Here is a 25,778-nt window from a genome sequence, read left to right on the forward strand (position 1 = left end):
ATTAGTGCTGCTACACAGTAGCTGCCAATTATTCGATAAGCATTCAGTGTGACCTCCACTATAAATCGTGGTTGTGAGACAGAGAAAAAATAACGCTGTGCTAAGCTTATCATCACAAATAATGAGGGAGACAGCAATGCTGGTAGTGATGTGCACCAAGATGCTTATGAAGGATAGCCACCGTCACTTCAAACTGTGTCCAAACTCCTATCCAATGGAGAACTGCAAACTAGCCAGCCCTCTCCACTGTGCCAATGATATCTTAGCATCAAGGGAGTTTACCAAGGTCAAAAAGCACAAGGCTGAAAACATATGAACAAGACTCCAATAAAAGCTGCATCAGACCAGCATGCAGCTAGCCAAATGAGATCCAGGTGGAAAACCAATATCATGCTCAGAATCTTAAAATCAGTAACAGAACATAATTATGACATTCAAATGTACAGAAACATAATTCATTCTTAGCAAAAGAGAAGCAGGATTTAAAGGTTCTAAGCTGTAGAGTTGAAACAAGAAAATAGTTTCTACATCTGTTTCTAGACTGGCTTTAAATTATGAGCATGAAAACTAAATGCACTGTTTTTGCGAATTTATTCTTATGTCAATGTAAGATGGAGATAGCTGTAACATGATGCTGCATTTGTTCAAACCCTTTTTCTTCCCTCTTGTTAAGAAGAGCTGAAAAACAATAACTTGAAGTCGCAAACCTTTTTCACAGTACCTGAAAAATACTGGCTTACTTCAATGGGAATGGTTAGATGTTTTCTGAACATCAGTTTAAAAGATATCTATTAATTTCCTCTAAACAGGATGAAAATAAACTCAGTGCAGAACCATCATGGACTGCCTATCTGTAAAGCATTACCAGTGTGCTTTCTTTGTCACATGAAGAATGCTCTTATTAAAAAAAAATGAGTTACCAAAACCACAGAGGTTAAGAATTCAGAGAAGACACACTTCACAAAAAGTAAGCAAAAAAAAAGTCATCATAACTTTCCACATTAAAACCATGAGAAACTGGCAACCTGCCTAAAGGCAAAGGGTTTTAAGAGCTCCGTCAGCATGAGGAGGAAATCCTGGAGTATTATATTGCTTAAAGGAATAGGATATTAGAAGTAGATTTAGTGGGGGCAAAGGGAACTGTAAGGAGTTTAAGGTTATATAACATCTTGAAGTTTTAATGGTACATAATTGGGAAGAGATTATATGTTCTGAGGAATACTGTTCTGAAGTATTCAGCAACTGTTCTAATGCACGGAATCAGAAGTTTGATAATAGAAGATCTCTTGGGAGCTTCTGAGATATTCCAGTAAAAATTTCTGCATTTTCTAGACCACGTCACATGGCAGAATATTACATTGTAGCTTATTCAAGTGTGGGACGATAAATGTAATAAAATAGAAAAGAAATGCAATGTGTCAAACATTTGTTTTGAATAATACCTATTGTTTTGAAGAATGCGCAAATCATGTTTTAGTGTTGATGTCATAAATATAAATCAAAAACTGTTGAATTGTGAAATTAGTGTAATAAATTCCAACATACAACAATATTAGATTGTTGTGTTCATCAAGTGAAATGACCTGAAGACATCACCGACCCATGGTATGATGTAAAGATCAGCAGAATGTTCTACATAATGACAGTGCAGGTGACAATCTGGAACCAAGCATCAAGTGCAAGACCAAATGTACAGAGACTAGATGGTGGGTTGGGGAAGCACATGGGTTTTATTTTGCACATTTTTAGTTTTCAATTACACTGCTTTGAGGTGTGGATCTTCATAGCACCTCACCAAAAAGAACAAGAAAGTGCAGGAGCCTTATATACCATTCAGCAGACCTCCAAATGAAGAGCCAGTGCTTATGAGCTGACTGAAGCACCATCTATTCTATACTGCAGTTTCTACGCTGCCTGCCTGGATGTGGTTGTAACTACATAAGCCAAAGTTTTCATAAGGTAAAACTATAACAAAATAATAAAATTTAAAACCCATAATTAAGTATGTAACAATGAATAATCAAAATGAAAATTAATTTGTATTACATATAGAACACTGCAGGGTAAGTACACAAGAAGGCAACATCCATCAGTAAAGGTCCTCAACATTGAGGACATGGCATCTTCTCATTAATACCATCAGGGAGAAGGTACAAAAGCCTGATGATCCACTCTCAGTGTTTTAAGAACAGCATCATCCCGTCTGCCATCTGATTTCTGAATGGGCTATGGGCCCATGAAAACTACCTCATTATTTGTCTTTTGCATTATTTATTTTTGTAACGAATAGTAATTTTCATGTTATGATCTGTACTGCTGCTGCAGAACAAAAAGATTTGCGACGTGCCCCAATGATAATAAATCTGATTTAGAATCAGGCTAATAATATTAAAAGCAAGAGGTAAAACAAAACAACTTATGGTCTAAAATGAATACTTCTCATCTGTATTTACTGTGGAGAAAGATGTGAAAGCCTGTGATTGCTGTGGAGGGAGCAGTGATATCCTGAAGCTCAGATCCTCAGATTTTTTTGGGAAGGCAAGATAGATTGGGAGGCAGGTCGTGTTGAATATAGGAGTAAGGATGTGATGCTGAGGCTTTATTGGGCACTTCTCAGACTGTACTTGGAGCATTGGGAGCAGCTTCGGGCCACTTATCTAAGAAAGGATGTGCTGGCATTGGAGATAGTCCAGAGGAGGTTCATGAGAATGATAGGATGAACATATAAGAGCTTCTGATGCCTTTGGGCCTGTACTTGCTGGAGTTTATTAGAATGGGGGGGGGGGGATCTCATTGAAATCTATCGAATATTAAAAGGCCTAGATCAAGTGGATGTGGAAAGGATGTTTCTTATAGTGAGTGAGTCGAGAATCAGAGGGCACAGCCTCAGAATAGAGGGACATCCATTTAGAACAGATGAGGAGGAATTTCTTTAGCCAGAGGGTGGTGAATCTGGGAAATTCATTGCCATGGACAGCTGTGATGGCCAAGTCACTGACTGCAGTTAAAGAGGAGGTTGATAGGTTCTTGATTAGTCAGGGCATCAAAGGTTATGAAGAAAAGACAGGGGAATGGGGTGGGGGGGGAATTAATCAGCCATGATGAAATGATGGACCAGACTTAATGAGCTGAATGGCCTAATTCTACATCTACAGTATGTGTTATGTTCTTATGGCCTTATCAGGGAACAGGACAATGCTCAATCCAATCCAACCAGAACATGCAACACTCACTCTTACATTTTTCTTAATGCTTCTACCGTTACCACTTCATTTACTATACATGTAGATATTCTCTGTTCATCTCCTTTCCTCTTCACTCTTTAGTTGATGTTTGCTCCTGCTCTAATAATCCATTGCTTTTTACTGGTCTGTACAGGGTAGCTGTCCACTCATTTGGAATATACTGCATACGCACTGTTCGTTTGTACCCCTGCATTCAAATACAGCGAAATTCCCATAATCCAGCATCTTGTTGTTTGAAAATTCTGATAGTCTTCATCTAACCACTCCAGAGGTCAAGCTGGGATTCCATGTTGTAAGAGGACATGAAGCCAAGCTGGGTCTGGAGTGTAGCCAAGGTCATAGTTTCTATCTGAAGTGTAATATGTTAAAAAAGAAATGGAATGGCGCATTTGGGTATTAATAGGAATAACATCAAAGTCTAGAAAATCTGCTAGTCCAACAATAACCGCTTGTGACTGAGAACTCAGGTGTCGTGTTATAGGAGTTTTACTGGTATCTGTTTTCTTCAGAAACAGTGATGGCTCTCCAAGTAAATATCACTATATCTTTTACTCCAGATATTTTTGACGTGCACATTTCTTTTCTGTTGCAAATGCCTTCGTTTTTTTTTTTGTTTCCTCATTGGAGGCATTCATATCAACGTGACTTGAACTTGTTAAACTCTCTAATACCCTTTTTACCATCTTTTCCTGTGTCTCTTTACTCCACTTTTATTTGATTGCAGTGGACTGAAGTGGATGCTGATAAAAGTAGTTTGTTTCTTGTTGTCACACATGGTTCTGTAAAACTTCTATCCACTCAAATTTCCGTACTAAGCATAAATCTCTATTTGTAGAGAGGTAGCACTCTTTCATGAGTCATTAGTGCCCTTATTAAAACTACATGACAACATAAACTTTTCATGGAGATTGCAAACTTATTGCATTTCTCCAAAATTGTCAGTAACATGTCTATTATTAGGTCCAAGAGAAACAAACACTCTACTGGAGGAGCTCAGCTGATCAAGTAGCATCTGAGGGGAGAAGGAATTGTCAACATTTCGACAATCTTAATGCAGGATTTCTCCAGCAGATTGTTAGTTGATCTGGATTCCAGCATTTGCATTCTCTTGTGTCTCTACAACATGGTCCTGTTTATAGTTATGAACAAGTTATATTCTGTTCTTTAATGGTCTTCCTTACTTTTGACATTCTTTGTTGACCAAATCATGCATTTTTATAGATTTGCTTCCATGACCTCTTTATCATTAACTTCAGAATTTTTATCTTGACAGATTCTGCCAATTATAATTTCCTTGTTTATAAATGTGATTATCATTACTTGGTTTGGATAAAAAAATGTAATTGGTGCACCTTTGGATGCATTCTTAAACTTGTTCATATCTATGCATTCCATCAGTTTTCCTGGTATTTCAGTACCATAGCAAGTTTAGATAAAGCAAGCTTCTTTATGTTCCTGTGCCTGGCAGTCAGCCCTGTTACAGCCATGCTCTATTGTTACACACTCCTGTGGCCATCTGCCAAACATGCCAACAGCACAACAGGTCACAGCAGAAAGAGTTTTAAACAGGTGACATCCTTGCATTTGGAAGGTGGGGGATGGGGGCCAGCCCAAAATGAGTCCAGGTTATGGTTCTGTTTAGTGTTTAAAAACAAGTAATAAAAGTGCACAGGAGTAACATCCAACAGTGTAGAAAATTGGCTAGCCTGGCATTACACAAATCCTAAGAACTCTGTATCATCTCCACTCTGGATCCTTTACCTGCATACAGGAACAACTTTCTCCAACATGAGGACAACTTCAGAATGCAGTACATCAAGAAGGTGGCATCCATCATTAAAAAAAAACCCTCAATATCTGGCTCATGGCTTCTTTGTACTCCCACCACTGGGGAGGAAGTTGGCCAGAAGACCAGAATACAATGTCTTAGGAACAGCTTCTACACCTCCACCATCAGAAATCTGAATAGTGTATGGACTCATGTACACTACCTCGCTATTTTTCTCCTCTCTTTCTCCCTGTGTGTTTGTCCGTTGTCGACGTCGATGAGGACCTCGACACCATTATGATGGTGATGAGACTAGCGCAGGATTTGGATTTAAGTGAGGGAGAGCTGCGCAGCGACAGCCTCACTCTCTCTTCGCAATTCCCATCTGGATCCAGTGGCAAGACAGAGTCGAAACGGCTGGAGGTGGGACTAGGCACAGTGGATGACTAGGACGCCTTCTGTGTCTTTTTCCCTACTTACTTATTATACGTGCAAATGTTTTAGGCACATCCAGATAGCTAGGGTGCCTAAGACTTTTGCACAGGACTGTATTTGTCAAAGTGGAGCAGAGACCAGGTTGGTAAATCTGTTGGGATCAAAGGATAATGGGACTGAAGAGAGTGGAGTGTTGTGGGAGGGGTGTAGTTAGGGGTGGCAATGAGGGAGTGCCGGGCAGGGAGGACGGTTGGTGGGGGTGCAGACACATCCAGTCCTGAGACACCAGGCAAGGTCATTTGATTCCAAACAATTGGTTTATTGATCATTACAGAATGTCTGTCTGGTGCTTCCTTCTCCTTCACCTCTCCTTTCTCCATTTCCCAGCCATGATTCCCCTCTCCCTGCTCCCTCCCCACTCACAATCCACAATAGTGACCCATATCAGAATCAGGTTTAACATCACTCACATATGTTGTGATATTTTGAGCTTTTCTGGGGGGACAGCAGTACAATGCAATACATAAAATTACTACAGTATTGTGTAAAAGTCTTATGTACTCTAGCTATATATATATATTTATCTATCTGTCTACATATACACACACTGTACCTACGACTTTTATACAGTATTGTAACATATTGTTTTTGATTATGTATTGAACTGTACTGCTGTGGTGTTGCTAAAAAACAACAAATTTCATGACATACAGTATATTAGTGATAATGAACAAATGCAATTCTGATCATAAATGTAACATATTACTGATTGCTATCGTACAATTTTATACCAGGCCATGGAATCAAGTAAATGTCAGGATGGGCTCTGTATAAAATGGGTAAAGAGCACATCCATTTTATCTCTAATATCTAATATCTAATTTAATGTCATGAGCTTGGAAACACGGAGTATAAATGCCATGAAAATTAGCTTTTTGCAGCAGCAAAATGGTACATTATGACAAACCTGTTGACACAAACTTAAATTTATATAAAATATGCATACCTTTCATGACCAAATAAAAAAAAATTGAACATAATGACATCAGCGCAAGTTGAGGGAAATATAGTTTATAGAATTATGGTCTCACAGGTCAGTTCAAGAACCTAATGGCAGTGGGGAAGAAGCCATTGTTAAGCTTTGAGATTTGGGGTCTTCAGGCTCCTGTACCTCCTGCCTGATGGAATCAATGAGAAGAAGGCATGGTCTGGATGGTGGGATCTTTCCTGAGGCATCACCTCAACTGTCTCCTTAATCTTAATGCATTTGCCACTTGACCAATCTGAAAGTTAATTAGTGTGATTTTCTTTATGTCAAAGTATTTCTTAGTTTTATTATTAACCTTTCAGTGATTTTAGCAGCAATTTCTTCTATTTGGCTGAGCCATTTGGAAACCACTGTGTCCATTATACTGTATGTCTTAAAATGTAGAAGGAAGCTATTGGCCCTATCAAGCCCTCAGAGCATTTCCATCAGCTCACCTTCAGGATGGAACAGCACCAGCAACGTTACACCATCAGATACAGAACCAACAGCATCTCAGCAGCAGCAGCAGTAGAAAGAGCACCAGCAAGGACATCATCAGTTTCTTTATGCCAGCAAAAGCAACCTCACATCAGCAGGGCATGAACCAGCAACACCAGCAGGAACAGAGTGTAATGGACCTGGACCAGCTGGTAAAGTGAGCTGTGTCGAGGGTTAGGAAGAGCATTGTCTGCCAGTGATTCCAACAATTCAAGTGTTTCCTCACAGTGGCAACAACACTTAGTTGTCAATAGACAGCATCATCACTGCAAAACGGGAACACAACTGCCTTCTGAAGAAATCTGACAGCTCTTGACTTCAAAGTCAGTCCTACTGGCCGGATAAAAGTCTTGTCAGGTAGAAGGGGTTTGCCCCTGATGCCTGCCAGTCAAAGGTGTAGTGACTTATTCACATGAGATGTAATTCTTTTCTGTTGCTCTTCACCTCTGCAACTTTCCATACTCATTGTTGCAGTCCAGAGAAGTCAATAATGTGATGCAATTCATAAAAATATAATGACCTTAATGCAGCATTGGCTTATCACAAGCAATATTTATCATTGAAGACGCAAGAGAATGCAGATGATGGAATCTAGAGTAGCAACCTGCTGGAGGATATCTGCTAATAGCTGTCTGTCATCTTACACCTCACCTCACTCCACCAATCCCCTCGGGTCCTGTCTCATCACTCCCCTTCCCCTCTTTATTCTAGCCCTGCACCTCTCCACTCTGAGTCCTGAGGCTGCGTTTCGAGCTAAAGCATCAAGAAGTCCTTTCGTCCCACAGATGCTGCTTGAGTGACTGGACTGAATTGCAATTGAAAGAGAATCATTGCATGGGGTAACGACTAAGACTGCTGGTGCATTGGGAAATGGGAATTACAGTGTTTATATTGATGGCATGGTGGAACAGTAAGTAGAGCTGCTGCCTCTCAGCTCCAGTAATCCAGGTTCAATCCTGACCTCCAGCGCTGTGTGCAGTTTGCTTATTCCCTCTGTGTCCTTCCACGCCCGAAAGACCTGCTGATTGTTAGATTAATTGGTTACTGGAAATTGCCTCCAGTGTGTATGTGAGTGCCAGGATCTCAGGGGAGCTCCAGATTCCAGCGTCTGCAGGAGCATGTGTTTCTCAGGGGATCTGATGGGAATGTAGATAGAATAAAGTTTGAATTAGAGTAGGATGAGTGTAATTGGGTGATAGATAGTCAACATGTTGCTGTATAATAAAACCTTGCATTCACAAAGCATTTCTCACAAATTCATGATATTCCAGAAAACATTTAAGTACATTCACAGTGTCATTCATGTTCCAAAATAAGCTGCAAATTTGGACAGCAAGCATTACCATAATAAAATGCCCATGGGCATTTTTAACAGAAAAGAGAATATTTGGAGAACTTATAAAAGAGCAAGCTGATAAAAGGCATCATTGATAGTACAGCACTCCATCAGTGCTGCAAGGGAGTGTCAGCCTAGATATTTTGCGCTTGAATGGATGGAATAATAATTGACAGGGAGTGCAAGGTGTTTTATAATAACAAAGCAATATACCACATGAAGTGATTTATTGTAATTACAACAGGGATGTAGAGAGTCAAAATTAAAGCCAAGTTTTAAAGCACAAGTACACGTACGCACAGGTTCAATGAACAGCCTGCCACAGCATTACAGGCACATCACATGAGAGATATAACAGTCACAAGAAAACACAAGTTAAACATAAATGATACACACCTTTCAAGAAAAAGCACGATTAGAACAAAAGAATGAAAATCCATTTCAGTGCAAAGTAAATATAGTAATCATAATTTTGCCAACAGTAGTGATTTGGGTGTGCAGATTAGTTTGAGTACTGCTTCTTCGGCCATCCATTGATTTCAACGTTGACTGAGGCCTGAGCAAGGTTGTATGGAAGACTGGCAGTTGCCCATGCTGCAAGTCTCCCTTCTCTACATCACCGATGTTGTCCAAGGGAAGGGCCTAGGCCAATACAGCTTGGCACCGGTGTCGTAGCAGAGCAATGTGTGGTTAAGTGCCTTGCTCAAGGACACAACACGTTTCTTCAGCTAAGGCTCGAACTAGCGACCTTCAGATCACTAGACCAACACCTTAGCCACTTGGCCCTGTGCCAACAGTTTGAGTACTGAATAGTTAAAAGAAAGTAGCGGTTCTTGAACTTGGTAGTGTATGACTAAACTACGTACCTCCTGTCCAATGGCAGCTGTGAGAAGATGGCATGGGACGGATGGTGGGGAATCTTTGATAATGCATGATGAAGGTCATTTTTTAAGAATATTTATCAGTCTATGTATTGATTCATATTACTACTACTTCGTTTGTATACTATTGACCTGAATAAATTTTTAAAATAACTTGCAAAACAGCTAGCTAGAAGAAGTATAAGGCTGATGGACAAGTAACCAAAACAAATGTCTTTTTTTTTGCCACGTGTTGAAAGAAAATGGATGTTAGCATTTTGTGAGGCTATTCTTCTGGTTTTCAGAATGAACTCTTTCTGGATTAAAGTAATCAAAAAAGGATATAATTAAGACATCACTGATGACTTGCTAAATCTGAGGTCATTTCCAATTAAGAAGTTATTAATAGGATGATCTTTGATAAAGTAGACGAACCAACACAGGTTTATAAGAAGACGTCTGTGTGTGTAAATAGAAATAATGAGAATGTAGTATTTGACTTGAACTGAATGTAAGGGGTTTCAAATGGCCTGAATCATGAAAAGTCACAGGAATAGCATCAAAGACATTTACTTACTTGGGACAGAAGCAATAAGATAATGCTACCTATAGTTTCAGGATAGAGCCAATGAAAATTGGTCTCAGTACAGCATGATAAATCAGAACTAATGGAATCAAGCTATAATGGTAAAGAACTGATAAGGAAAAAGAATGATAAAGAATTTCAAAGGTAGAGCAGTGAAAACAAGCTAGAAATCTAGACACTATCACAAAGAAGACCCTGATGAATGATTAGATAATTAGCCAGTAGGAAGTACACCATTTTGATGTTGTAAGTTTGGAGAAGAAGTTTGGGTGAGTAGTAGTACTAAAGAAACAATTGCATTCAGGAATTTTTGACCCACTGTCAACATAGTAACTTTGGTGGATATTTGCATTGATTCAACAGAGTTGTGAGTATTTTGAATTAGTTGGGATTTGTGTAATCATTTACCTAACGTAAGCTAGTTGCCCAGAGTAAGGGTGAACATATATGATGTCCTTGGGTGGGCTCAAAAGAAAAGAGGGTCTAGGAACATGTTTGGTCCATATAAGTTGGATATTAAGATGGAAAATTATCTATACATTTACCTATGCAGGGAAAAGGTAGTGAAAACAGAAAAAGATTGGAGAGGGAGAGAAGAGAAAATGAAATACTTTTTTCAAAGAAGAGGCAGGTGCTCAGCCTGAAATTACAATGACAAAGGAAACGTGAAGTGGACCATGGACAGCTAAACATGGAAGTATATGTCAGTGTCACGATTTACAGATTAATATGAATGTAGTGTGGATGACAGCACTAGACAAGATGAGAAACAGATCTATCATAACAAAACAGATGGAGAAACTTCAGGGTCAACTCTCAGCTCAGAGAGGAGTGATGAATGTATATGGAATGAGGGCTAATAATGACAATGACATAGATTGAGCTGTTTTGGCATATAACATGACACACCACAACAATGAGGATTATTAGATTATAGCCTGCATTCCCCTGTGGGCATACAGCCATCAGCCAATTCCACCTGGTGACATATATGAAGATGGAGAAAGTCTAGGAGACACAGGAACCTAGGAATGTGGCTGTGGCATAGTGCTCTGTTATTTGATGGGGCTTAATTGAGTGTTATGGACGCAAATACGTACACCAAAGTGTGGGCTAGGGGCAATAGCAGAAAACAGCACAGCATATTCAGCAGCACAGAGTCTGGATGAAGGGAAGGAGTGAAAGTTAACTTTTTTATGTCTAACGTTACTGCTGCATTCCGCCCTGTCAGAGAAGCTGGTGCAATAATAAAAGCTGCAGAGATTAATTGGGGTGACCCAGTCGAGGCACTATATTTGTGTAGACAGCAAAAAAAGACAGCATTCCTCAGCATTTGTCACAAGATCGTGGCTGGTTTTCATGAGTGTTTATGGTCCTATGCTGGATATACGAAATTTGAATAAACAACCTAATTGGCTTAGGGCCCTTGTGACTCATAGTACTGAGGGGACTAAGAAAGCATGTAATATGTTTTATCCCACAGATCCAACAGACAGTAAAGCATGGGTCCTTATAAGGATGATACAATTATAAGAGAAGGAGAGGCAAAGTGAAGAAAAATGAAAGCAAGGATCCTTTAGGAGAACAAGTTGTGCAATAGCAAAATGAGGGATCATGGGCTATGTATCAAGTTATGCCACTGTCATGATTGGCAACACAACCCCTCAAGTGGGGCACTGGAGGAGGTGGTCAGAATGCCTCAATTTCCACTCTAATGCATACATGGAAAAGCATTAATGTGAATGTAAAGTTCACTTTACAAGAGACTGACCACAACCCAGAGAGGTTCAGAACAGTCAACGTTTAACAGCTTCATTGCCCCAGGAAGGTCCACCACATTACCCACAATATAATGTTCAGCTTGTATCTGCAGGTAGCCACAAGGGCTCCCGGTTTGCGGTGCGGTGACGGTGTCAGGCCTCAGTTATATGGGTGTGATGTTATGGTGGGATGTTTTGGGTAGAAACCTTGTAGAAAGTCAGGTAGTTCATTCACCATGAATATTAACCGAGTTTATCTCTCCACCCGTGCTCCACACTTTATGTTCTTATTTCAAATCTCTCTCAACATTTGCAGTATTATGGTTTTGTATAAAAATAATATTACTTTGATTGTAGATAGATTTCTGATGCTAATTAGATTTGTTATTTATAATTATCCTAATTAGATTGTTTATAATTATACTAATTAAAGCACAGATTTGTTTATAATTATACTAATTGCAGTGCAAATTGCTCTATTATAACTATAGACAGAGTACTGATTGTTTTCTAATAATAGAGTTGAAATTGCTGCATAAGGTCACATAGAATGTAAATTGTTCTGTATTGGAATAGTAGAGTGAATGACAATTGAGGTCAAATTGTTCATAAATAAGACAGAAAGTAGATCGTTCTGCATTGAAGTGAAGACACAACACTCTATAAAAGCAAACTGTGCATGGACTGTTCTTCAATATCAATGAACTGCAAAATTCTCTCTAATAATAGTAAATAGGATTAAGACTGAGTTATGATAACAGGAAGTTTGTCAATGATTATGATAATAGAGCATACTGAATATTCTAGCATAAAGCACATTAAAGGAAAATTGGATAGCTCAAGAACACAGATGCATTGATTGCACTGTTTGCTTAATGCAATACAAATCAATCTGTGCTGCCCATTCTGCATAATGATTATTATTATATATTTTAACTGTTGTTTTCAATCAATGTATCATCAAATAACATCACTTTATGATGAGTCAGCACTAACCACAGAATGATTACAGCAGAGAAGGAGGCCAATGAGCTTGTTGAGTCTGCACTACCTTGAAGGGCCAAATAGCCTTCTTTGTGCTGCAACCATTCTGTGGTTACTATTGAGCAGCCATCAAGCAGTAGCTTTTATAATTCCCGACAATCTTAGATTTGCTTCTCTAAAGGATAGCCACAACAAAGAGGTGAATGGTGCTGTGCTGAGCTAAACCTTGTGCCCGTGCCTTTCCATATCTCCTCAAACATAAGCAGTGTTTTTCACCTTGAATTCCCTTCCTCCCTTGCCACAGGTTCAATTCTTTATCCTGAACTTTTTCTGTTCCTGAGTTCCAAGTTTTGCTCAGGACTGTGAGGTCTAGGAGATCACTGTGCAATGTGGTAACCCTGAATTACAAACTTTGCTGAAAAATGAGTTCACATTTCAAATAATTATGAGCATTAATTAATTAATCTAAAGCTATCATGACATAATCCAAAAGTGTTAAAAAGTTCTGGATGAAATGGGTGCCTGAAAAATAAGTCAGAACAGAACCATAATTCAAAACTCAAGCTAAATATAAGTACACAGCATGATACAGCTGCCTGGAGACACGAATGTACTGGAAGAGAGATTAGGGAGCCAAAATGCTGGCGTATCTCTTTGTCACTATCTGAGTAAAATGTCAAACTGAGTGAATTGAATTATCCCACTGAGCTTGGCTTAAAATGCTTGAGGAAGAGGAGGGTAGGACGTGCTGGGTTTCCGAATATATCTCAAATTGTTCACTATTTTATTCAGATATCAGCCACCTCTTCATATTTAGCCAAAGAGACGTGAAGTCCAGCAGATTTCTGACAGATTACTTCAAGCAACATAGTTCATTGTAAGAGGTTCAATATTTCAATGATTCCAGGCCACTTTAAATCTTCTGTTTTATTTTAGAAAAGAACGATTGCAAACTATTATTTAAATGTAAATCTCTGCATAGCTTTCAGCTTAGATAAACAATTTTCTATGTCTTTGCAATGTTACCCTTTTGCAAAAAGGGGAATAAGATACCAAGAGATTTAAGTAGGAGAATGGTGCACATTTTCAGTGAAATATTTCAAAGGAGCTTTATGGGAAAGTAGCTTTCTCATTAGTTCTTGTTGAATAATGTCTTCTCTAACCACTGCAGGCAGATAAATGAGTACAATTACTCTTCTCAAATACCACAGTTACTTGAGTATGTAAACCTGCATATTCCACAGGAAGAATCAGTTCTGGCCTCAAGCACCTATTGACTAATGCTATGTATATGAAAGCAATATCAAACTAAGGATGAGTAAAACAATTTGTTGTGACTAAAGGCTCAAAAAAGTCTGTGTTTATATTCAAAAGCTCTATCCAAAAGTAAGTAGTATGTCTATCCTTCTACAACCTTCCTCTTTTATGTTGAAAGATACTTGGAATTTTGTTGCGAAAGCCACTAACACATGATGTCCCAGATCGCATTGTTGACAGTGAAGTTCTTTTGAAATGCTATCATATTTGTAAAATAGAAACAAGTAAAATGGTTGTGATCTCATTGCTGTTCATGAAAATTTGATAAGTTGTAATTGGTTTATTATTGTCGTATGTGCCAAGATGCAGTGAAAAACTTTGTTTTGCATGCCATCCATACAAATCATTTCATCACAGTAGTACAAAGGAAGAGCAAAACTAGAACTGCTGCAGTTACAGAGAAAGTGTACTGCAGACAGACAATAAAACGAGGGAGATCGAGAGATCAAGAGTCCATATTTTGTACAAGAGTTCCCTTCAATAGACTTACTATAGCAGGAGAGAATCTGTCCATGAATTTGGTGGTATGTGCTTTCAGAATTTTGTATTTTCTGCACGACAAGATTGAGTGGTGGGGTGGATAAATATCTCTACCAAAGGAGGTGTAAGGCGTTCCTTCCCTCTGTTAGACTGCAGGTCACCTTTGGGCAAGATGTAGCACCTGCTTAGCACCTCCTCCCCTCCCTTGAGCTGGTGCCTTATCACAAACCCTAGTAATGCAACCGCTGACAGCAGGCAGACAATCTCTGAAGAGCATTGATAATGGTTGGGTTAACCTGTCTTGGAAAGACACCGCCCAGAAGAAGGCAATGGCAAACCACTTCCACAGAAAAAAGTTGCTAAGAGCAATCAAGGTCATGGACCATGACTACCCACATCATATGACATGGCACCTAATGATGACTCATTAGAGGAGGGAGAAGAGGGAATGACGGGTGAGTGTGGTGTTTGATTATGTTGATGACTTTGCCAAGGAAGCAAGAAGTGTGGGCAAAGTCCATAGAGTGGAGGCTGGCCTTCAGGATGTGATTAGCTGTGTCTGCATTTCTCTGCACTTACTTGTGGTCATGTGCAGAGCAGTTGCAATACTGTGATGCATCCAGATATGATACTGTCTGTGGTGCATCTATAACAATTAGTGATGAGCAATGAGAACATCGCAAATTTCTTTTGCCTGGCAAGTTCCAATAAACAACAGTGAGATCACAACCTTATATAGAGACAAATATTGCACACGGCACTGTGGATGCTTCACACTGCCTTCCTTTGAAACAAACTCCTGGACTCCAAGGCAGCAGATGAGTTTAACAGCTTATCTGTTAGAGCACTTGATTAATGCTACCAGTCTGGGTTTTTGTGTTAAAATCACCGGAGCAAGATTTGAAACTTCAACGTTCTGACATAAAGCTAGGCCAACACTTTGAAACAGTAGCCATTTTCTCTCAAGTATTTTTCTCCTTTCAGGGACCAAGAGAAATAAACTGAAAAGTTAGCAGAGATGGTTCACAAGCTAGATCCTGGAAATGGTTGAGGAGCATTTGATGACTCTGGGACTGTACTTGATAGAGTTTAAGTACATGAGTAGATGAGGACACATTTCATTGAAACATGCCAAAGACTGCAAGGCCTGCATTGAGTAACTGTGGAGAGGATGCTTGCATTAGGAGGAGAGTTTAGAATTTCATTGTTGAGGAGAGCTGTAGCGGCCAAGTTATTGGATGTACTTAAGGCAAAGATTGATATGTTCTTGATTTGCAAGGGAGTTATGGTTAAGGAGCGAAAGCAGGAGAACTGTGTTGAGAAAAAAGAAATCAACCATGATTGAACGGCTACAAGGACTTGATTGGCTGGGGGCTTATTCTGTTCCCATATACGGAGGTTATAGTGTCACTACATTTGGATATGGCCCAAGTGCAGAGTGAGAGATGCTGAAAGGATTCGATAGTTCACAGACCTTAATGCAAACAGAGTTAGAGGGGAAAGAAAACGATAAATTCTAGGCCAAACAGGACTGTTAACTAAAATTCTAAAATGGAAAATGAAGCCAACACTGCAGCTGAATGGAATAACTAAATATAAAACTAATACCGCTAATCTTCAGAATCAGTTGACTCCTAAGTTCAATTTCTCAGGGAAAGCCAAATGCAAGCAGGCAGCAAAGCATTGCTGTACTTTGTTCAAGTCTCGATAAGCACTACAATAAAAAGAATGGAGTTAAATACAATCACAATAAAATAATAATCGGCTAACATGTGCATATTCATGAGTGCATTTGCCATATCTGCTGCGCTGCCGAATCCGTGGTTGTGACAGGGACCCCTCCCCAGGTGTAGCCCCTGAGGCACCACAGACCTGTGTGGCTGGAAGTCCCAGATGAGCAACTTGTCCAAAATGTCCTTCGCTGGGATCCAAGCACTTTCTTCTGAGCCATGCCCTTCTCAGTCCACAAGGTACTGGACCTTACCACGTACCCAGCAAGATGCCAGGAGGCACTGCACCGTATAGACAAAGGAACCATCTACCAGGTGGGGAGGAGGGGGATGTGGGGTGACTGGGGCCAGGAGAGAGGTAGTATCTAGCTTGAGCTGGGAAACATGGAATACATGGAATACTGGGTGGATCTTCAGTGATGCTGGTAGATGCATTCTATACAACACCTTGTTGACAGCCTTTTCCACTACAAATGGTTGCACGTAGCGTAGTGCCAATTTGTGACTCTCAACTTTCAGGGAAGAACTCTCAATGCCAACCAGACCTCCTGTCCTGGCTTGAATGGCCTTACCTGTCGATGAGCTGATCAGATTGCCAGGCATGTTGTTCCTGAGTGTGCAGCAGAGAAGCCCTGGCTGGTCTCCAGGTGCGCTTGTCGCACTGGATCAGCTGTTCAGCAGCAGAAACACCTACATCAATCTCCTGATCAGGGAAGAGCGGGACTGCAATCCCTTCTGGCTTTCAAAGGGAGGCATACCCATGGAGGATGACTGGGGTTATTGCGAGTGCTCTCTGCCCAAACCAGTTGGGAGCTCTAGGACGTGGGGTTGGAAGAGGCAAGACAGCGCAGTGTTGTCTCCAACTCCTGGTTCACTCTGTCAGTCTGGCCATTAGATTAGGGGTGGAAACAAGACAAGAGGCTGGCCTTGTCTCCTACAAGACAGCAGAAAGCCTTCCAAAGGCAGGAAGTGAACTATGATCTACGATCAGACATTATGTCTTGAGGAAAACCATGGAGCCTGAACTCATATGAGCACACCATGAGTGTGGCAGTCTCACGAGCCGATGGGAGCTTGGGGAGGGCAATGAAGTGAGCAGCCTTGGAAAATCAGTCCACAACAATCAAAATGGTGGTGTTTCCATTAGACAGGGGGCAGTCCAGTGATGAAATCTGCTGAGTGGTGGGACCAGAGGTGGTGGGGTACAGGCAGTGGACATAACAGACCTGCAAGATGCTGGCATGATGTCTTGTGCTGAGTGCAGGTGGGACAGGCAGATACAAAGTTGTGGACATATCAGGACATAGATGGCCATCAAAATTGTCTCTTAACAAACTCGTGGTCCCTTAAATTCCTGGATGTCCAGCCACACGGGAGGAGTGACTCCATTCCAACACTTTGGAATGCATCGCAGCAGGGACAAACAGCCGGTTGGGAGTTCCCTCACCCAGGCCTGGGTCCAACTGTTGGACAGCCCTTACCTCTGCCCATATTCCCCAGATCACCAGAGCAGCAATGCATGAGTGAGGAAAAATGGGCTCTGGATCGGCATTGTCCTCAGATCTGTTGAACTGGCGGGACAGAGCATCGGCCTTTGTATTCTTGCTGCCGGGACAATAGGTGAGGATGACCTGATTAATCTGGCTATTTGAGCTGATGACTGGGTAACTGAAAGGTGCAGGGAAAAAATGCTTCAAGCTTCCTACGTGCCATCTGATCACCATCTTTCCTTGCCCTCTCCCCCTCCCTCATCACCAAGCACTCTGAGCCTATGCAAGCAGGACGCAGGCCTGTCTCAGGAAGAATGAAAAAGGCACAGGAGAACAGGTTCCTGCCTCTATTGTGGTGATCTAGGATACTTCTGAGCAATTTGCCCCAAGCGTCCAGTAAAAAAGGATACCCGTCAACAGGGAGGGGAGTCCTGACGGGTCGGTTTCCTCTTCAGTCAGCTTCCCCTAATTGTGTAGTGCTCACAGCTTCCTTGTCATGGATGTCTCAGACCTATGAACCTAAGGTGTTTATCGACTTCGATGAAGCTGGGAATCTCATGGACATCTCTCTAGCTCAAAGATGGGGAGTTCCAAATCAGGAATTAAGGGAGAACAATAAATGCTAGGCCAAACAAGGCCATTAACTAAAACTCTCAAATGCAGAACAAAGCCAACACTGTGGCTGAAAGGAATAACTAAATATAAAATGCGTACTGCTAGTCTTCAGAGTCAGTTGACTCAACCATCCAATTTCTCAGGCAAGGCCAACGAAACGTTGCTGTGCTTTGCTCAAGTCCAGACAAGAACTATGATGCAAAAAATAGAGCTAAATACCATCACAATGGAATAATAATTAGCCGACACATGCATATTTACCAGCACAATTGCCATATCTGCTGCGCTGCCGAATCCGTGGTTGTGACATATAGAGATCTTGGACAAGATGTTTACTTTCTTTCTGCCTGGATTAGAGGGTTTATGCTCTAAGGAGTTTGAACAAACTGCAGTTTGTTTTTCCTGGAGTGATGGAAGCTTAGGAGAGACCTGATAGAAGTTTTTAAAATTATAAGAGGTCTAGATAGATTGAACAACCAACATATTTTTGAGGGGTCAAAATCTCTAATACTAAAGGTGGTGGGGGGTGGAGTTCAATAGAGTTGTGCAGGGCAAGCTCTACACAGAAAGTTGTGGGGTGAAGGCAAATTTCTGAGAAGTCCAGGAACACTTGAACACTGACATTAAAATTTTTCTCGTTTATTTATTTATTGTTCATTTATTTTGTTTTGTAATTTATGGCATTTTTATGGATTTGTACAGTATGGCTGCTACAGTACAGTACAAATGCATAAAGTTACCATATTCACCGATATGAACTACGTGTTGGCAATAGGGATTGGGAAACATTGGTTTAATTTGTTCAGCACAGCATTGTGGGGTGAAGAACCTGTTCCAGTGCAGTGCCATTCTATGTTCTATGTCAAATGCTGTGACAGCCTCGGACAAGATGGTGACAAGTTGGTAGTGTGGAGGAGCAGAGGGATCTGGGGGTACATGTCCTCAGATCGCTGAAAGTTGCCTCACAGGTGGATAGGGTAGTTAAGAAAGCTTATGGGGTGTTAGCTTTCATAAGTCGAGGGATAGAGTTTAAGAGTCGCGATGTAATGATGTAGCTCCATAAAACTCTGGTTAGGCCACACTTGGAGTATTGTGTCCAGTTCTGGTCACCTCACTATAGGAAGGATGTGGAAGCATTGGAAAGGGTACAGAGGAGATTTACCAGGATGCTGCCTGGTTTAGAAAGTATGCATTATGATCAGAGATTAAGGGAGCTAGGGCTTTACTCTTTGGAGAGAAGGAGGATGAGAGGAGACATGATAGAGGTGTACAAGATAATAAGAGGAATAGATAGAGTGGATAGCCAGCGCCTCTTCCCCAGGGCACCATTGCTCAATACAAGAGGACATGGCTTTAAGGTAAGGGGTGGGAAGTTCAAGGGGGATATTAGAGGAAGGTTTTTTACTCAGAGGGTGGTTGGTGCGTGGAATGCTCTGCCTGAGTCAGTGGTGGAGGTAGATACACTAGTGAAGTTTAAGAGACTACTAGACAGGTATATGGAGGAATTTAAGGTGGGGGCTTATATGGGAGGCAGGGTTTGAGGGTCCGCACAACGTTGTGGGCCGAGGGGCCTGTACTGTGCTGTACTATTCTATGTTCTATGTTAGTCCTTAGATCTCTGTTGAAAGATCCATCAATACCCTACAATTGTTACTAAACCTACTGAAATTCAGAAATACATTTACAGTATAACAAATAAAACATTGCTTGAAATATTTTAAACACTCAAAATATATAAAAATAGTTAATTAAAATAATAAAACACTAAGAAATAAAGAAAACTTGAAAAGAACTAAAAATCGTACCACAAGTTCCTCAATTCAGGAACCTGGATTTGGAGTGGCTGCATTGCAGCTGTTCTCAGAACTGTTGGTCACCTATGGCAAGTGAAGGAAAATTCTACTGTATCTCTGCAAGAAGTATGTGATCCATATAATATTCCGTACTGACATCTCCTTATTTGTTGACAAATTGGAGTTCTCAGTACAGAATTCAACAATAATAAACAATAGGCTACTCACAACAAGTTACAGAGAAACATCTTTGAATCTAGTTGTTTAGTCACGGAGGGCTGATTGTCCACATGATGCGTACAACATCTACAATTAATGATGTAATTACGTTACATCAAGGAGTCTTTTAGAGCTATTGCCACATATAACAAATATTTGAAAGGGTGATCTGCACTAAATTAGCAAGTCAACCAGCAGTAGTGCAGAATAGAGTTTACTCAGAGATTGAGAGGGGCACAGTAATGGAAAGATTGGTTCCAATTCTAGAGATAAAACATAGAACAGTACAGCACAATACAGGCTTTTCTGCCAATTATATTGCACTGGCCCTTTAACCTACTCCAAGATCAATCTAACTCTTCCCTCCCACGTAGCGCTCCATTTTCCTTCCATGCACAATTCTAGTAATCATGCTTGCTGGGTATTTGTAAGTCTTGTTCTATTTTAAGACAAAGTCAGAAACCAGTAAAATCTCTGTAGCTCAGTTACATTTGCTGAATTCCACCGATCATGAATAACCCCCAAATGTCAAATAGCCTTGTACTGCTTTTACAGAAAATTTGCTAAACAAATTCTTGAGAAAACGTTTGTTGCCATTTCAGAAGTATTGTTAGTAGGATCTACATAGAATTATCATGTGTGTTAAGTTTGCATACAAATAACAAAACATTAACTTACTTCTAATAAAGTTGTCTCAAGACTGGTCAGAGAAGATGCACAATTATTATATTATTTCTTCCATTGAACGTGCAAAGTGGTTGCCTGTGACAGTCTCTTAAATAATTCTTCTAAACACTTATCTATTGGTATCCTCGATATTTTGGGTTTAAAGACACCAATGGCTCTGAGGTGGCACCATATTTAATAGGAATGTTAAGTACTGTAGCACTTTTCCCCTGATCAAAAAATGGCATTCAGATAACTGCATCTCCCCAGTGACATCTAAAACTGTAAAAGCAGCAAGTGATCTCTCCTTACATAATAGCTCTATAAATAAGTCATTCTTTACAACTCTTCTGCCCAAGTACGAGACTGTACTGTCTCCTTGTCACTGAAACCATGGGTGTTGTTAAGGAGTTCGAACACCCAGATCTCTGCATGAACCCAGGGGGAATCAAGACAATGGAAATAGAAATACAACCAAACATCATATTTTGTTCATTACTCTCTCCCAATGATAATTAATAAACAACAAGTCAGCTGAACTTTGCTCATCCCAAGTGATAGCCATTACACAGAACATGGACTTCATTGTTGTTTTCTCAATTAATACATAGTAGAATAGTACTGAACAAAAAAAAACAAAGCAACAGACTTACCGCCACTCAGAAACCTTCCGTTTCTCTTCTATTGGATACAAATCCCTTATCCTTGCTTTTCACTTTGCTTAATATTGGTCACTTTTGTAAAGATCTGCCCATGAAATAGGGACTGTAGAGGAAACACATGCAGTCACGGGGAGAACATACCAAGTCCTTACAGGCAGCAATGGGTGATGAACCCAGGTCACTGGCACAATAAAACATTGTGTGAACCACTTCGCTTCAACTACGCCTGAAGAACCTATCACCCTCCCCCTTAAATATCCCAGTGACGTGGCCTGCACAGCATCTGTGGCAATGAATTCCACAGACTCACCAACCTCTGGCTAAAGAAATATTTCCTCATCTCTGCTCTAACTGGACATCTCTCAGTTCTGAGGCTGTGCCGTCTGATCCTAGACTCACCCACTATAATAAACATCTTCTCAACATCCGCTCTATCCAAACCTTTCAATATTCAATAGGTGTTAATGACATGCCCCCACCCAATGATTCCAAACTCTTGCGAGTACAGGCTCAGAGCTATCAAACCATCCTCATGTGTTAACCCTTTCATTCCTGGGATCATTCTCATGAACCTCCTTTGGACTGTCTCCAATGCCAGTACATCTTTTCTTAGATAAGGAGCCCAAAACTGTTCACAATATTCCAGGCAGCATCAATAGGAAGAGGTGCAGTCGATGTTTCAGGCCGAGACCCTTTGTCAGGACTAACTGAAGGAAGAGTGAGTAAGGGATTTGAAAGTTGGAGGGGGAGGGGGAGATACAAAATGATAGGAGAAGACAGGAGGGGGAGGGATGGAGCCAAGAGCTGGACAGGTGATTGGCAAAAGGGATATGAGAGGATCCCCATCCATTATTTATTTTTATACACACATTCTTTCTCTCACTCTCCTTTTTCTCCCTCTGTCCCTCTGAATATATGAATATACCCCTTACCCATCCTCTGTGTCGGCCCCCCCCCCGTCTTTCTTCCCGGACCTCCTGTCCCATGATCCTCTCGTATCCCCTTTTGCCTATCACCTGTCCAGCTCTTGGCTCCATCCCTCCCCCTCCTGTCTTCTCCTATCATTTTGGATCTCCCCCTCCCCCTCCCCCTCCCACTTTCAAATCCCTTACTCACTCTTTCTTCAGTTAGTCCTGACGAAGGGTCTCGGCCTGAAACTTCGACTGCACCTCTTCCTAGAGACTCTGCCTGGCCTGCTGCGTTCACCAGCAACTTTTATGTGTGTTGCTTGAATTTCCAGCATCTGCAGAATTCCTGTTGTTCACAATATTCCAAGTGCAGTCTGATCAATGTCTTATAAAGCTTAAGCATTACATCCTTGCTTTTGTATTCTAGTCCTCTCAAAATGAATGCTAACATTGCACTTGTTTTCTACCTTCTTCTCATATTGAGGCTACCCAGACGGAATATAAGGTGTTGTTCCTCCAACCTGAGTGTGACTTCATCTTTACAGTAGAGGAGGCCGTGGACAGACATATCAGAATGGGAATGGGATGTGGAATTAAAATGTGTGGCCACTGGGAGATCCTGCTTTCTCTGGCGGACAGAGCGCAGGTGTTCAGCAAAATAATCTCCCAGTCTGCGTCGGGTCTCGCCAATATATAAAAGGCCACATCGGGAGCACCTGATGCAGTATATTAACCCAGCCGACTCACAGGTGGTGTCGCCTCACCTGGAAGGACTGTCTGGGGCCCTGAATAGTGGTAAGGGAGGAAGTGTAAGGGCATGTGTAGCACTTGTTCCGCTTACACGGATAAGTGCCAGGAGGGAGATCAGTGGGGAGGGATGGGGCGGAACGAATGGACAAGGGAGTCGCATAGGGAGCGATCCCTGCGGAAAGCGGGGGGGGGAGGGAAAGATGTGCTTAGTGGTGGGATCCCATTGGAGGTGGTGAAAGTTACGGAGAATAATATGTTGAACCCAGAGGCTGGTGGGGTGGTAGGTGAGGACCAGGGGAACCTTATTCCTAGTAGGGTGGTGGAGGATGGAGTGAGAGCAGATATACGTGAAATGGGGGAGATGCGTTTAAGAGCAGAGTTGATGGTGGAGGAAGGGAAGCCCCTTTCTTTAAAAAAGGAGGACATCTCCCTCGTCCTGGAATGAAAAGCCTCATCCTGAGAGCAGATGCGGCGGAGACGGAGGAATTGCGAGAAGGGGATGGCATTTTTGCAAGAGACATGGCGAGAAGAGGAATAGTCCAGACAGCTGTGAGAGTCAGTAGGCTTATAGTAGACATCAGTAGATAAGCTGTCTCCAGAGTTAGAGACAGAAAGATCTAGAAAGGGGAGGGAGGTGTTGGAAATGGACCAGGTAAACTTGAGAGCAGGGTGAAAGTTGGAGGCAAAGTTAATGAAGTCAACGAGCTCAGCATGCGTGCAGGAAGCAGCATTTGCAGATTTCCTCATGAATGTACAATTATAGTAATTTATAATAAATATTATGTATAACAGGATAATCAATATAACATTTACGTCAGTGCGAATTAAGCAGTCTGATGGCCTGGCGGAAGAAACTGTCCCGGAGCCTGTTTATGCTGCTGTACTGTTTCCCGGATGGTAGCAGCTGGAACAGTTTGTGGTTGGGGTGACTCGGGTCCCCAATGATCCTTCAGCCTTATTACGCACCTGTCTTTGTAAATGTCCTGAATAGTGGGAAGTTCACATCTACAGATGCGCTGGGCTGTCCGCACCACTCTCTGCAGAGTCCTGCGATTGAGGGAAGTACAGTTGCCATACCAGGCAGTGATGCAGCCAGTCAGGATGCTCTCAATTGTGCCCCTGTAGAAATTTCTTAGAACTTGAGGGGCCATACCAAACTTCTTCAACCGTCTGAAGTGAACGAGGCACTATTGTGCTTTTTTCACCACACAGCCAGTATGTACAGACCACATGACATCCTTGGTGATGCATATGCCGAGGAACTTAAAGCTGTTCACCCTCTCAACCCCAGATCCACTGATGTCTATAGGGGTTAACCTGTCTCCATTCCTCCTGTAGTCCACAACCAGCTTTTTGTGACATTGAGTGAGAGGTTGTTTACTTGACACCACTGTGTCAGGGTGATGACTTCTTCTCTGTTGACTACCTCATTATTATTTGAGATTAGGCCAATCAGTGTAGTATCATCGGCAAATTTAATTAGCAGATTGGAGTTGTGGATGGCGGTACAGTCATGGGTATACAGGGAATAAAGCAGGGGGCTTAGGACACAGTCCTGAGAGGCTCCTGTATTGAGAGTCAGAGGTGAGGGAGCCCATTCTTACCACCTGCTGGTGACCTGACGGGAAGTCTAGTATCCAGCTACACAAAGCAAGGTGAAGGCCGAGGTCTCTGAGAATCTTATCGAGCTTGGAGGGAATTATGGTGTTGAATGCTGAACTGTAGTCCAAGAACAGCATTCTCACAAAAGCATCTTTCTTCTCCAGATGTGTAAGGATGATGTGTAGAGCTGTGGCTATTGCATCGTCTGACGATCGGTTGTGTCGGTAGGTGAATTGTAGGGGGTCCCGTGTGAGTGACAGTATGCTGCAGATGTAATCCTTGACCAGCTTCTCAAAACATTTACATATTATTGAGGTGAGTGCAACAGGATGCCAGTCTCTCAGGCATGTTACCTTGGTCTTTTTAGGTACAGGGATAATGGTGGATGTTTTGAAGTAGGAGGGCACTCTACGCTGGGCAAGGGAGAGATTGCAAATGTCTGTAAACACACCTGCCAGTTGTGTCACGCACATCCTGACTACCCGCCCTGGGATGTCGTCGGGTCCCGCAGCCTTGGGACTGTCCACCAATTGGAAACATCAACATACTTTGGCCTCAGAGATGACCAAGCTGCCGGTCGCAACATCTGCAGGTCTCTTCAGGGGCTCAGTATTGGCAACATCAAATCGAGCATAAAAAATATTTTAGCTCATCTGGGAGAGAGGCATCGATGATGGAAACTCCACTGCGTTTAGCTTTGAAGTCTGTGATGGTGTGCAGACCTTGCCATAAGTTGCGTGTGTTGTTGGTAACAAGTTGAGTCTACATCTTGTCCCTGTATTGTTGTTTCACTGCCTTGATGACTTTGCGCATATCGTAGCTGCATTTCTGGTGTTCTGCATGTGAACTATGTACAAGTTCAATTTCAACTTTATTACACACACAGGGTATAAACACCATGAAAATGATCTTCTTTCAGCAGAAGCACAGTACATTGCAAACATGTAGTCTGCTCATCGGAGCCAAATGAGTGTAGTTACAATCTCAATGTTGGGAGAAGATAGTAAAATTAGGTCATTTATTCTGTCAGTGGATTTTGAAGGTTTA

Source organism: Mobula birostris, chromosome 8 (assembly GCF_030028105.1).
Source record: "Mobula birostris isolate sMobBir1 chromosome 8, sMobBir1.hap1, whole genome shotgun sequence".
Taxonomy (NCBI): domain Eukaryota; kingdom Metazoa; phylum Chordata; class Chondrichthyes; order Myliobatiformes; family Myliobatidae; genus Mobula; species Mobula birostris.